Genomic DNA, 14,477 nt, shown 5'->3' with positions numbered 1-14,477 from the left:
GAACACCAGGAAGAAGCACTGAACTATAATGACCTTTGTCAGGTACAGAAGGACTCCGATCACTGGAAAGTTCACCGTGGGTCTAGTGAGCATTGACGAAGTATGTCAAACCCTGCCACTACTGCAGCTCATCTACCAACTTCCCTCCCCTGCCCTAATGCACTTCAGAAATGGGAGGGAAGCTCTTCCAAAAGCAGGTCTCCTAGAAACTGGATGTAACCTGAAAGAGTCCCACATGCAGCTGAAAAATCTGCGCTGACATACCTGTGTCTGAGTTGTTGGAAACCTTAAGCTTCTGTCTTTGGAGACACTCATCTTAACAGTTTCCTCCCACTTAGGGTAATCTTAGGTAGACACTCAGGTAACCAGGATTTCTCATTCTTTGCCATTATAGCCCTGTTTTGTTCACTGTAGTTCAATCACCTAATCTAAAACAAAGAAAAATGACACCGTAAGGCCAGGCTGTGTAGGCATGTACTGTATCTCATTAGAAAGCGAGAAGATTTTTTTTTCTGTAAAAGGAAAAGATGAAAGCAGCTTGTGAGATTTAAATCGATCCAAATATATAATGCCAAGGATCCTAAATGGTTTCAAATTGCAGAAGATTACCTTGTAATTTGTAGTCTGCAGAGGAAGCTAATTTCTATACTTCCTGTGGTGGTTGTTATCCCTGTGACTGAGGATAATAATTTTATCTGCTAGTAAGCTTAATGTTATCCATCTCTTATACAGTATAAAATGAATATAAGTGCAGGCAAATGTTTTATACCACATACAATTTGTCAGCCAGCCAGATTTATGGGCAGCTTAGTTAAAAACATTATACAACGTTAGTCTTGCAGAGAGCAGCTTATTTAGTGAGTGTGGCCTATGGGATCAAACACTGGACTGGGAGCCTGGGTTCTATTCATGATGCTGTCATTTAGCTGCTTGGAGAACCTGAGCAAGTCACTTTACTTCTGCATCTCAGTTTCCCCGTCCATAAAGTCTTCACCCCTTTCCTCAGAGGCAGGTTGTGAGGGTAATATTGGCTCACTTGTGAGATGCTCGGATACGAGGGGAATAGGCAGCATAAATACCTGGATAAATACAGTGTATTGTCCCAAAAAATACTTCTGTGGATAACTGTCTCTGAGTGATGGAGTCCACAAAAGGACTGACCTCTGAGCTACTCACCAAACAGATCACCACTTATAGGGTAAGTAACTGTTACTCTGCTATGTTAAAATCAACCAGACAAAAAGAGAAATGTGTAGTGTGTGTGTACACATGCTCCTTATGCTGCTGTTAAATAGCCATCTCTCTTATGGTGTGTTTGTAAATTCTGACTAACAAGACGACACTCTTACAAATAAAATAATATGTATTAATATGCCTGTAGTGGAAATGAGTTAAACAAAGCATCAATGTTGGGGCAACCTGATTGTTCCATTGAGTAGCTGTCTCCTTGGCTATGTTATGCATCCATAGTAAAAGCAGCCAACACAGAACCACTGCTGAGAAAACTAGAGAAAGGCCCCCCTGATTTCCCTGAATTCAGCAGCAGGGATACCAGCACTTGAGAGAGAGATTCACTTCCCTGAGCAGATGGACAAATGGAACTGCTAGATGGGATTTCAGTGTGGTCAGGCAAACAGAGGAGGGTGCAGACTACCTGCAAATGGCCTTTTGGGATGTTATCACTTACTGAATTGTTGAGAATACTGGGAGCTGTGACCATCTGTAAGAGTTAATTAGCTTGTTTTCCTTCTCTTTTTTTTCCTGAAACTTTACAGCTGGGATTTTCTAGCTCTTGCTTAGCAAGGAAGAGAGAACCCGGACCTTTTGGCAGGTGAGACTTTTTTTTTTTTTTACCCCCTCCGCCTGATAAAGAGGGTGGGGGGAAATGCAGAAGAAGAGCCAAAGTAACCAGGAGGAAAGGACAAAAGCAAATTTCTTCAGATTGGGATAGAAATGAAGTGCAAACTTGTTCATAAGTAAGGAAATTAATAAAGAAAACATACTCCTGGTGTAGATTCTGATCTGCAAATACTTCCATTAGGGTGTAGTGCTTACTACTGAATTAAATGAGACTACTTTAATTCAGTCTGATAAAGACTGAATTAAAGAGCACTCAACTCAGGAAGAAGCGTTTGCAGGAACATGTACTTATATGTAGCTTACTAACAGCTCAGGAGAAGGAGCTAAGATAAAAATATTTTCTCCTTTTTAGCAGACTTTGGTTATTTTAGTAACTTGCTAAATCAGGAGGAGAAAGGAGTTAATTTAGGGGAGACAAAGGAGAGTCTCTATTGCTCAGAACCAATTTTCAGTAAAGATGATATATAGGCCCAAAACTTGGATACAGGCCTACCAAAATTCAGGAGTATACAATTTTGGTTTGGGCCTAACTTTAGATTTGAGGAATCTCCAGGGTTGTCCTCCCAAGGTTGCCATCATTCATCTTCATTAAAAAAGAGATGCCAGGACCCGTTATTTCTCATTCAGAAAACAAAGTGGGGGGGGACCCTCAAAATGCTGTCTTTATAAATCATAAATGAGCTGTATATGTGTGCACTTTACATTGCCTTTGCAGTCCACCTTTAAAGAGCTGGAGGAGGACTGCAAGACAGTGTGCTGGAAACACTGAACTGGGTTAAAGGCAATTTCTTTGGAGACAACAGTATGTGTGGGTTGCTTGGTGAAAAGGCGTAGGTTGGAGATGAACTGGCGGTGCAACTGCAAAGGGGCCAAGTGTAGCTAGCTGTTGGCACCAGATACCTGCAAGGGACAGCACAGCTGCTGGCAGTCTGCTGAGTTGAGCCACCAAATGCCATGGGGCTGAGGCCAGGTGAAAGCTGCCTGTGAGTTCTTCGGTGTGTGAATATTTTTAGCATTGGTGGTGAGACATTTGCTTTAGTGTAAACAGCAAGTCGTGTGTTAAATGCTGAAATATAAGACTGTCATATTACGGGATTAATCTCCATGTATAATTTCCACCAATAATTTATATATAACATCTGTCTGAAAGACAGCTTCCCACACTGACCAAAGCTCCATCTGGTCTCTGGCTTGGGGAGGGCTCTGCCACTCTATACAGATGCATTCTAGGCGTACGTGTGAGTGCTTCTGAGAGAGATATGCTAGTTTGGGTAAAACTTTTGGAAGCTGTCTCTGAAATCCCGGTGCCATGGTTAATCTTCTAAAAGGGGGGGTATTATCTTTAAAACACGAGTGAGCTATTTCTCACTCATATTCACGTGGTGGATTGGCCAAAATAACTAGCTACTGACTTCTAACTGGTTAAAGAGACTCAGCTAACCCACATGTGCCAGCTGGTAGTTTGGCCTACATAAAGTATTTATTTGACCTTGAGAAATGAATGGAATAGGAGTGTGTTTAGTGATTAGAGCAAAGGACTTTTTGTGGGAGCTTCTGGAGAGTCCAAGCTGTTTAGCCAATATGTGTGACTAGGAAATGCAATTGACTTGCCAGAATTTGTCTGAATCCATTTGTGACTTGTGCAAGCATATATGCCATATAACCAAGCAATCCTATGTACCTGAGCAATATGTATTGCTGCATTTCCCTGTTCAGGTTTCAGGATTTTTTTTAACATGCTCTTGCCTCTTAATATAGTGAAGAACACATCATAAACTAGCTTTTAGCCTGTGATATGCCATTTAGGTTGTGGAATGCCTCAGTAGGGGGAATAAAACGTGTGACATGACATTTGCTTTCCTGAGAGGCACACCACATGTCACAAAATGCTGTAGTTCACTCTCCCATTTTAGAAAATCAATTTCCATTCTGTCATGGTGTTTCACACACTGTGTTCTGATTAAGTTATTCTTCAACTTACTAAAATAACTTATTTCTAATTCTGTTTATGTAATAAAGATTACTAGCCATACTTGATTTGTTACAGATGAGAACCTACATAGGAAGGAGTAAAATCTATTAACTGGTGTATAGACCCATAGAGGTGGGTCCTCAAAGAACAGGTGCCTAACTTCCTTGATTTCAATGGCTGATTTGAGGATCTGGGTCGCAATCCCCTAAAGAGTTCCACAAAGTTTTTTGTTTTGTCTTAAGATCTGGGTAAATTATTTGTACTGAATAACTTATATGATGAATTTAGCCCTTTTTGTCACTTTTCTGTAATCATACTCTATTTTTTGTCCATTATTTAAATTAATTTGACCACTTTGAATATATTTCAGCCTCTGAGTTGTTCAGACTATTGTCCGTCTGTATTTTCTATTCCTTCCCGCCCCCAAGGTGTGATTCGTTATTTAATATCACACTGTATTGGTTTTTAATTCCATGACTGGTGAGTGAAACTATTAGAAAGAGGAAAGAAATCCAGAAAGGTTTCAAGATAACCACATGAAAACTTCCAGCATTCTTATGTGTATAACAGTAGTGCTTTGAAATCCCAGCTGAGCTTAGGGATCCATTGTGCTAGCCATTGAACACACAGTTAAAGGCCCTCCCTGCCCCAATGAGCTTATAGTCTAAACAGACAAAGGGTGGAAGAAAGGAAATACCATTATCCCCATTTTATAGATGGGGACCTGAGGCCCAGAAAGATGAAGTGACTTTCCCAAGGCCACAAAGGAAGTCAGAGAGAGTTGGGAATTAAATCCAGGTCTCCCAGTTTGTTTCCATAACCACAAGAGGACAGGGTGTTATATTTTCACTTTTGAGTGCTATGCCCATGCAGATGTAGAAGACAGGACTTTCAGCATTGCATTTTACTTCTCAATAAGCAGGTGCCCATTCTCTTGAGAAACTGGCTCTTACTGAAGCACAGCGGCTAATTTATTTGGGTTTATATGTGAATGCAGTATTTGTGAAAGGAACTGGATTGACAGCCCTGGAGACAGAAGTCCTCTATGCACAGAATGTCTACTTCACAGGTGTTGACTTTGCAAGCTATGGTGTGATGTGTTTCTGTGTATCAGAATGCAGGACTGAGCCATCAGCGAGTATTCGCCAACGCTGTTAATCCTCTAAGCTGTAGCCAGACACTAGAGTTGGTATTCTCATCACCTACATTCCTAAATGTACGTCTAATACACTTTCCCTACTAACACAAGCTGCCCAAACATCTGTGGCGAGACTAAGGAAAACATGAGGAAAAGGACCAGGAGATGAATTATTTCAGCAGAAACCTGGGACGGAATGCAATGTAACTTGCACACAGCCTTCTGTACTGCATGCCATAAATTAACACAGGATAAATTTATACGTATTTACACCACATAGACTAAGCTACATACATTCTCAATATTCAGCTTCCTGTGGTAGGTCTAAGCGAGCAGTTCATATGCTTAGTTGAGGTCTGTGGAGCTCTAGGGAACAAAATGTGTTTTGTGGAATTTATGATGTCAAAGAGATGACAAATTTTGGGTAATTAGTGGAAGTCCCAAAATTTGGTGTCCTGTTCCTCACCACAGATGCACAAGGAAATCTCATTTGCTAGCTAAGGCCCCAGTTCAGCAAGGTACTTAAGCATATGCTTAACTTTTAGGGACAGGAGAGTCCCATTGACATTGGGGCCTACACAAGCAATCGCTGCTCAGGGGAAGTCATAAGAGTCTTTCATCTGACTAGATGCTGAAGGCGCCTGCATTCCTCATGAAGTAACAAACTATCACTAGAGCCCCATGTTTTGCACAAATGTGAAATAACATGAAAAAATGTCAAAAACAAAAAACTCACCTTGCGGAGGTGGCTCCTGCTGCTTTTGTCCCTCAGGGCATGGCTCAGCTCTGGGCGTTGAAAGGCGCAGTGACCCTTTGTGCTAGTTCACATGTCTGGCCCAGTCACCCCTCCATCAGATGGGGGAGGCAACCAGGTCAAATCTGAGTGAGTGGCAGTGCGACCTGCTACTACTCACTCAGATTAGGCCTCGCTGCCTCCCCCGTTGTCATGACAAAGTAGTGGCCAAACCTGAGCAGTGCTGGAAACCCACGTGCCAGGTTGCAACACCCAGAGTGGGAAACTGGGTGCAGCCAAACAGGACAGGAGCTGCCTCTGTGGGATGAGTTCGGGATGGGCTTATTCTGCATCTCCCTTCTCCCCCCAGGACCTCCCTGGGAACAGGATAAAACACAACATGAATTCCTGAAAAATTATAAAAAGATAAATGAATTTCACAGGGCTCTAACTACTAAACCCAAACTCTTAACAGTCCATTAGATACTAAATTATGCCTCCTTCTCCACTGCCTTCCACCTACTATTGTAAATTGGTAGCATTTTGTACAGGTGTGAAAGACTACGCATGGTGCAAGGCATTTGGGAATCAGATCCTTGGTGGTTATTCATTTCACAAAGTGGGATCAGAAAAAGGACTTTTTAAATGAGGAAGGATGGCCTTATGTTTAAAGCACAAGACTGGGAGGTTAGACATCTCTATTCCATTCCCAGCTGTACCATACATTTCTGTGGGTTTGGATAATTGTGCCTCAGTTTCCCCATCTGAAATGGGGATAGTACTTCCAGACCTCACATTCATTAATATTTGTAATCCACTTTGAAATCGTGGGGTGGACAGTGCTATAGAATTACAAAATAAAGCATTTCCATTTCATTTTGCCATCTAAGGGGAAAAATGATGGGTAACAGCAGAAGAAGGTACAGCAAAAGTTTATTTGGGTATACAAGATTTAGCACTGCCTTATTCAAATAGGGCCAAATCCCACAAGCTGCTCTGTAGGGGCAGGACCATGTCTTTGTGTATACACATGCAGTGCCTAGCACAATGGGGCCCTGAACTTCACTAGACTGGTGAAATACTTTATAATCGTCATAGAGGTGCAAAGTGGGTTCGGATCCCCTTGAGCCCAGTGGCAGTCAAGTGTGCTCAGCATTGTCTCAGTTGCAGCTGGAATCGGTGAGGGATGTGTGCACTCGGGGGGATGCTCAGCACCTTGCAAGATTCATCATCATCATGCATAGCGATAATCCTTAAAATGTGGTCCTCTAGGGGATTGAAACATTTTTATCAAATCAGTGGATTTGACAAGCTCACAAATAGCAGGATGAAAATCCTCTTAATGAGATGGGGAAGTTGAGAGTTCACTGTCCACTGCCATCCCTCCCCCCTTTTTTTCAAAAAATTTTGTATTGTTATAAAATGTACAAACGATATGTTAAATGGTGATATTTGCTCACCTGTGTAAGGAGCTTTGACAGCTAGGGATGAAAATCATCACATAAGTGTGAAGTAGTGATATTATTTAGTTAAAATATCCAAAATATGGAGAGGAAGGTACCTGAACTCCCCCATTAAGCTGAGATCATTGAATGCTGTCATGGTTTTTGTTATTTTTCATTAAAATGTATGAAGACTTTGCACTCCCGAAAGATCTCAGACTAACAGCCACTGAACATGTACAGCATAGGCAGAGACCGTTCAAGCTTCCTAGTGCCTCCCACTGCCAGTGTGTCTAAGGCTACATCTACACTATGAGCCAAGGATGTGATTCCCAGCTCGTGTAGACCTATTCATGCTAGCTCTCATCCAGGCTAGCATGTTAAAAATAATAGTGTAGCTGTGGTAGAATGGGCTAGCTGCCCCAAGCACAACCCCACCTCAATCCTTTGGGTACATACTTGGGGCGGCTAGCCCATATCCCTGCTGTCCCTGCTGCTGCCCGTGCTACCATGGCTACAGAACTATTGTTAGCCTGCTAGCTCAATGCACATGTGCTGGGAAGCTTCCCCTTTGCTTGTAATGTCGCTATACCCTTAACTTGGAGGGGATCACCTCTCAGGGTTGCAAGATAGTTCTATCTTCTCTCATCTATGAATTTATATTGTGCCCATTGTCAGGGTATTCTAACGCTCCTAGTTCTATTTAGCCAACTTTGACTTCTCTGCTGAGACTATCAGGAAGGATGCTGGTGGTGGTGGGTATTGTGAGGTAGACTTTTGTTCTCCGGGAACTGGACTGAGACCAACAAACTAATGTAGGGAACTGAACAACCTTTGGATGGTAACCATTTTGCTCACATGCTGCCATAAGTGTGTCTTTGCAAATCCACCTATGATATCAGTGGCAGGAGTACATTAATTTCAAGCAGTGTGCCACTCTCATTACCATCTCACGGGAAAGGGTGGACTAGCCATCCAATGAAAATAAACATACGATAAAAAAAGCTTAATATAGTGCATTTATACAAGCATGTATTCATACAATATTTATTCGACAGAAAGAGCCAAAGTCCACTCTGACATAACTCCAGTGACTCAAACGGAGTCAATCCAGGAATGAATTTGGCTCAAAACAATCTCTAGCTTCTATCTGGTCACTATTATTATAGAGCCAAATCCTGAGATCCTTACTCCGTTTTACATGCTCCTTACTTGAGGAATCTCCCATTGGCCTCATTCCCATTTGGCCCCTAGGTAAAACCAAAACTGCAAGTCCATTCTTGTAAATGGCACAGTAATAAGATGTAAAATGGTAAGACCTAAATCTACCTCTTCAGAATCCTGAGTGGTGTCCCGTGTTGAACACAACTAAAAGTACATATGCCGTGTAACATCATATCTACTATTAAAAGACTTCCTAGTCCATCTTATGTCAAATTGGTAAATAACTTTTCCCACAGATGCTAACATTTTACAGTGAAATTGAGATTAGGTTTTGTCTTTTTTTGTTTTGTTTACGTACAAAGACTTTCATTACTTTGCCCTGTGTAACCTGTCAGTGAGGGACAAGTCTGTTGGAAATGAAAAGGGCATACGCTCTGAAATTGTAGTGCCACAAATGTGCTTAATAAGAATCTTTGAGAATATTGTAAATTCTCCCCCAAAGTTCTTTGCAGTTTAAATTGGACAACAGTAGCAGAGGGAGAGAAGGCTGTCTCCTTACCTCATGTTCTTGGAAGCCTGTTCCCAGTTCTTGACAGAGGACTGCTTCTGTACTTGAATTTATTTAAAATTGTGACACATGAATGACATTTATATTCCACAATGGAAATCAACTGGACGTTTGGGGTTTTCTTTACCATTGAACCAGTTAGGATAGTCTGCTCCCTTCTCTAAATGGAAATGCTCCAGGGAAGTTTTGTGTACTCTAAACAGCATCTAAACAGATAGCTTCATGAATGTGTGATGCATAATAGATGCAAGAATATAAATGTAGATTAGAGAATATTCATTCAAAACTAGTCTGTTTAGTGGGGGGTACAATATAAAAATGACAAACAGCACAATTTCTACTACTATTTCTGGCAAGTCATTCCTCTTAGACACAACTGCCTTATTATTCTGAACAGAAAATGAAATTTTACATAAATGTCTTCATCTAAATTATTTGCATTATTTACATGTGTATGCAGCAGATAATCGCACTCAATCCTCTCTATCCTTATTGCCTCTGATATCATTTGGATATTTAAAAGAATGATCTCCGTGCTGAAATCTCCTACCAGCACAGATGAATACAAATGTTAGAAGAATACTGTAAATTTTCAAAACCGCATAAACATGAATAAATTAAACCTGCTAGCAACACTGCTGTGAGTAAATTGTACGAATCTCTTATTTTATAGATGCTGAAACAGAGAGAGAGGTGCCTGGGCTCAGCCTTGGCAGAAATAGGTACTACTCCATTGACTTCAACTGAGTTAGAGCATGTCTACACTGCAATCAGAGGTGTGATTGCAGTATGTAGATGCACAGGAGCTTACTTTAATCTAGCTAGCGCAGATACCAATAGCAGTGAACCTGCGGCAGCCTGGATGTCAAAGCGAGCTATCTGCCCAAGTAATTATCCAGGGTTCCGGGCAGGCCTGTGCAGTACGTGGTGAAGCCCATGCTAATGTGGTTTTACTGGTATCAGTACAAGAGGCTGGCTAAACTAAAGCTAACTCAGGTATGTCTACATAAGCTTCACTCTCCCATCTGATTGCAGGTTAAATATTCCCTTAAACCTGCTTGCAGCTGGACTGAATTAGGACTACTTGGATAGTGCACCCCTGTTACAGGGAGGACTGAAAGATCCATGCAGCCCTGGATCCTCTCTTTATCCTGCATACCCATCACTGTTATCTTCTGTCTCTACCAAATACTACTGCTTGCCCTGTGTGTGCTGATTCACCCCTCCCCACTAAGGAATTGCAGTTAGTTGCACCTTGATTATGGTGTTTTAGGATTCCTCAGCTTTCTTCCACACTAGAGAATTTTAACTCTCCTTCCAGTTGCACCTTACTCACTAGATTTCTTAACTCCACATATTTTGTCTTACTGTAGTTTTATTGAATTAAAGTAGCTTGAAGACTTTGGTTTTCTGCTCTCACACCTCTGATTCAGTTCCTCTTTTAGTGGTAAGAAGATGACCCAGGATGGTTTCTCTGGTTGCAGCCTCTATTTTTTTCCCCTTTTCCGGGTGGTCTGTGTAACCTAGGGACAAGTGATGATGATATTTTGAGTGCTCACAATGTGCTGAGGGCCACACAGAACAAAGAGGAGTCAAAATCCTTACCCCAAGGTAAAAACATGGTGAATCATTTCCACAAAAGTATAAGAGGGTGTCACGGGGTGACACAGGCCCTTTAAGAAGGAAGAAGCCACTGCACCTGTGACTGGTCAGTTGCCTCCCAATTAGGCTTACAGCTTATTTAAAGAAGGCACCTGGGTCACAAAAAGGAAGGAGACAAAGAGTTATCTGGAGAAGTCAGTCAGAAGGGAGATGACTGACAACAGACTGAGATCAGAGTAACAGCCGTGTTAGTCTGTATTCGCAAAAAGAAAAGGAGTACTTGTGGCACCTTAGAGACTAACCAATTTATTTGAGCATAAGCTTTCGTGAGCTACAGCTCACTTCATCGGATGCATACTGTGGAAAGTGTAGAAGATCTTTTTATACACACAAAGCATGAAAAAATACCTCCCCCCACCCCACTCTCCTGCTGGTAATAGCTTATCTAAAGTGATCACTCCTTACAATGTGTATGATAATCAAGTTTGGCCATTTCCAGCACAAATCCAGGTCCCCACATATCTATGCAGGGGACACCACCACAGGGCCTAATAACATCAGCCACACCATCAGAGGCTCGTTCACCTGCACATCCACCAAGGTGATATATGCCATCATGTGCCAGCAATGCCCCTCTGCCATGTACATTGCTCAGACTGGACAGTCTCTACGTAAAAGAATAAATGGACACAAATCAGATGTCAAGAATTATAACATTCATAAACCAGTTGGAGAACACTTCAATCTCTCTGGTCATGCGATTACAGACATGAAAGTTGCGATATTACAACAAAAAAACTTCAGATCCAGACTCCAGCGAGAGACGGCTGAATTGGAATTCATTTGCAAATTGGATACAATTAACTTACGCTTGAATAGAGACTGGGAGTGGCTAAGTCATTATGCAAGGTAACCTATTTCCCCTTGTTTTTTCCTAACCCCCCCGCCAGATGTTCTTGTTAAACCCTGGATTTGTGCTGGTTTGATTTGATTATCGTACACATTGTAAGGAGAGTGGTCACTTTAGATAAGCTATTACCAACAGGAGAGTGGGTTTGTGTGTGTGTTTGGGGGGGACACCTGGATTTGTGCTGGAAATGGCCCAACTTGATTATCATACACATGGTAAGGAGAGTGATCCCTTTAGATAAGCTATTACCAGCAGGAGAGTGGGGTGGGGGGAGGTATTTGTTCATGCTTTGTGTGTATAAAAGATCTTCTATACTTTCCACAGTATGCATCCGATGAAGTGAGCTGTAGCTCACGAAAGCTCATGCTCAAATAAATTGGTTAGTCTCTAAGGTGGCACAAGTACTCCTTTTCTTTTAACAAACTGAGAGACACCGAGAAGGGCAAGTGAGAACTGCCTGAGGAGGAATGGCAGAACCCATGGAGAAACATGAGCAGCAGAGGAGAGCTGGCACAGAGAGCCACTGGGAAGAGCAAAAAGTTGATGGTGACTAGCCAGAGCTTGTGCAGAGGCCCCTATTACAAAGGGGAAGAACCAGGCTGGTTAGGAGAAGCTGAGCCCAAAACAAGGCACTTAGGAGCCAATGCTGGATGGTTGATGCTGGAGGGCAGATCATAGGATCAGGGGTAGGACTCACAGGTAGTAGTCCTGGCTGAGTGGAACAATGTGAGGAGCTCTGTCATGGAAGACCTGACTTAGGCCTACTGGAGAAGAGTTGTGAGGGAGACAGCCTGGAGAGTGGAGCCCTGGAGCAAGGGCAGAAAGAGTCTGGGATCAGGCAGGAGATGAACTCTTGGGAAGGTACATGAGAATTGTCCCAGGAGGGAGCATGGAAAATTGCTATGAACCTGTTACACTTTGGGATTTTGGAGCGAGTGGGTTGGGTCTTATCATGAGAGTTCTGTGGATTATTTCTGGGCTTGGCAGGATTTGATTTTAATGGACAGATGTCTGTAAACATCACTTTCAAATGATGCACTGCAATCAATGAAAAAAATATCTGTCGGTGACTCCTGCCCTGGCAGGAGTCATTCATCAGTAGGGTGGCCACTCCTGCAGCTGGGGACTCATCCTCCTCCTTGCCGTCCTGGCCAGGAGTCTCTGTTCTGCACCACCAGAACAGCAACCTTCCCTGCGCCCTTGCATCTGCAGGGACCAGGTGTTGCCAGCCCCATGGCCATGCAGGGAGCCCTCTGTATATCCCCTGTCATGGCCCTACTTGCTCATTCATCAATGTGGAAGCCATCCCCAAGCAAGAACTGTTCAGAAGCCCCCTGCGACTGGGGGCGGCTCCATCTCCTCTTCACAGACCTGGCCACCAGTGTCTGCTCCACTGGGCCAGGACCACAGCCTCCCCTGCACCTTTTGTCCCTGTGACTTTTTATGACCCAGATAGTCCCCTGCTGTCAGAGCTGCTCTAACCCTAACCCTACCCCCACCATAAATTCCACCAACTGTAAAAATAGTTACAAAAGCAAAAACATTCTTCAAAATAAACATCAATATTAATTTCTGAAATTAGAAAAAAATAAAAATAAAATGCAGCCAAGTCTAACTATTTCACGTGCAGATGAATCAGGTAGCCAAAAGAAGTCCCATGTCATCTCACACATGGTGAGAGTTGCATGTAATCCATGCTTGCTCCAAAATCTCTACATCTGAAAAGCTGCATAAAAATGTCATGCCTGACATTGGCTCCTAAGTGCCTAAGTCCATTTTGAAAATGGAACTTGGGTGCTTTTGAAATTTTTACCCTTAATCTATGTTGTTATGAATATTGTTCTTGTACATATAATCCTATTTGTAATCCAGATAAACTTTTGACTTCAGTAATATCTTGAGGCAATGAGTTCCACAAGTTCCACTCATGCATTGAATAAAAACATATTTTCTTGAATCATTTTTAAAATTCACTCCCTTTTTAGTTTCATTAGGTTTCTCCTTGCTTTGTATCATGTCCAGGGGGTAAATGGAAAAATCCAATTTAATGTCTCTTGGCCATTCTTTATGATCGTTTCAGGTAATTTTTCTGTGCATATAATACTGTGTACCATTTATGAACTGCCACCTTCTTTTAAAAAACAAAAACAAAAACCTCTTTTTCCCCTCTATATCCATATAATGACCTATTTCTGTTACATGTCATCAGCTAATATCATTGTGGTTCCACTGAGTGACTTATTCAATCTTTCTGACAAATTACTGTTTTCTTGTAGCAAAAAATTGTCCAACATAGTGTTTTTACTGTTTTGTCAATAAGCAAAGAAAATAAAAACCTTATGGGAATTTGAACAAGGAAGTTCATACTTCGTATGTGAGCAGTGTTTGAATTGCAATGTGGTGGGAAAGGCAGAACGTACTATGCAACCTGTTTACAGTATTGTATGCCAGCAGCAGAGTGAGATTTTTTTTCCCCTTGGTCCCGTTTGCTTGGCTGTAATTCGAGCCCACTCCCTCCCCACTTTTTACTAGGCAGCCAGTATTTTTTCAATGTTTTTATTTTTTTAAAAAAAAATCCCTAATCACAAATAAGACTAAACTCTTATTTTAATGGTGGTTTAATGATGCACTCATCCTATCAACGGAGCTGCAGTGTGCATGGGTTTAAATAGAGCACCAGTGGCTGCTCTAGCTACAGTCCCTCCCCAGTGAGACCAGCCAGTCCTGGGGTAATGCTGGCCAACTCTGAGCTCCGCAGCAGGGGAGAAGTTGTAAGAATCTTGCACCACCAATGTCTACGTGGCGCTTCTGTTGCTAGGGCTGTCTGTGAATCTGGAGCCGTGTCTACAGATAAATTTCTAGAGCCCTCTGTCAGTTAATGAATAGTACAAAGGAAGTTAATTTGATACATCCATTCATCCTTTCCCATATTACCAGAACAGGGGCACATTCAGGGAAATTTGTCACCTTCAAGTTGATCTAAAGGGAGTACTCCTTTTATACAACCCATAACTAACCTGTGAAACACAGTGCCAAAAGATGCCATTGAGGCTAGATGTCCAATAAGATTCAAACAAAGATTGTACCC

This window comes from Lepidochelys olivacea, assembly GCF_965140295.1.
Source record: "Lepidochelys olivacea isolate rLepOli2 genome assembly, chromosome: 2".
Lineage (NCBI taxonomy): Eukaryota > Metazoa > Chordata > Testudines > Cheloniidae > Lepidochelys > Lepidochelys olivacea.
Note: the sequence above shows the minus strand (reverse complement) of the source record.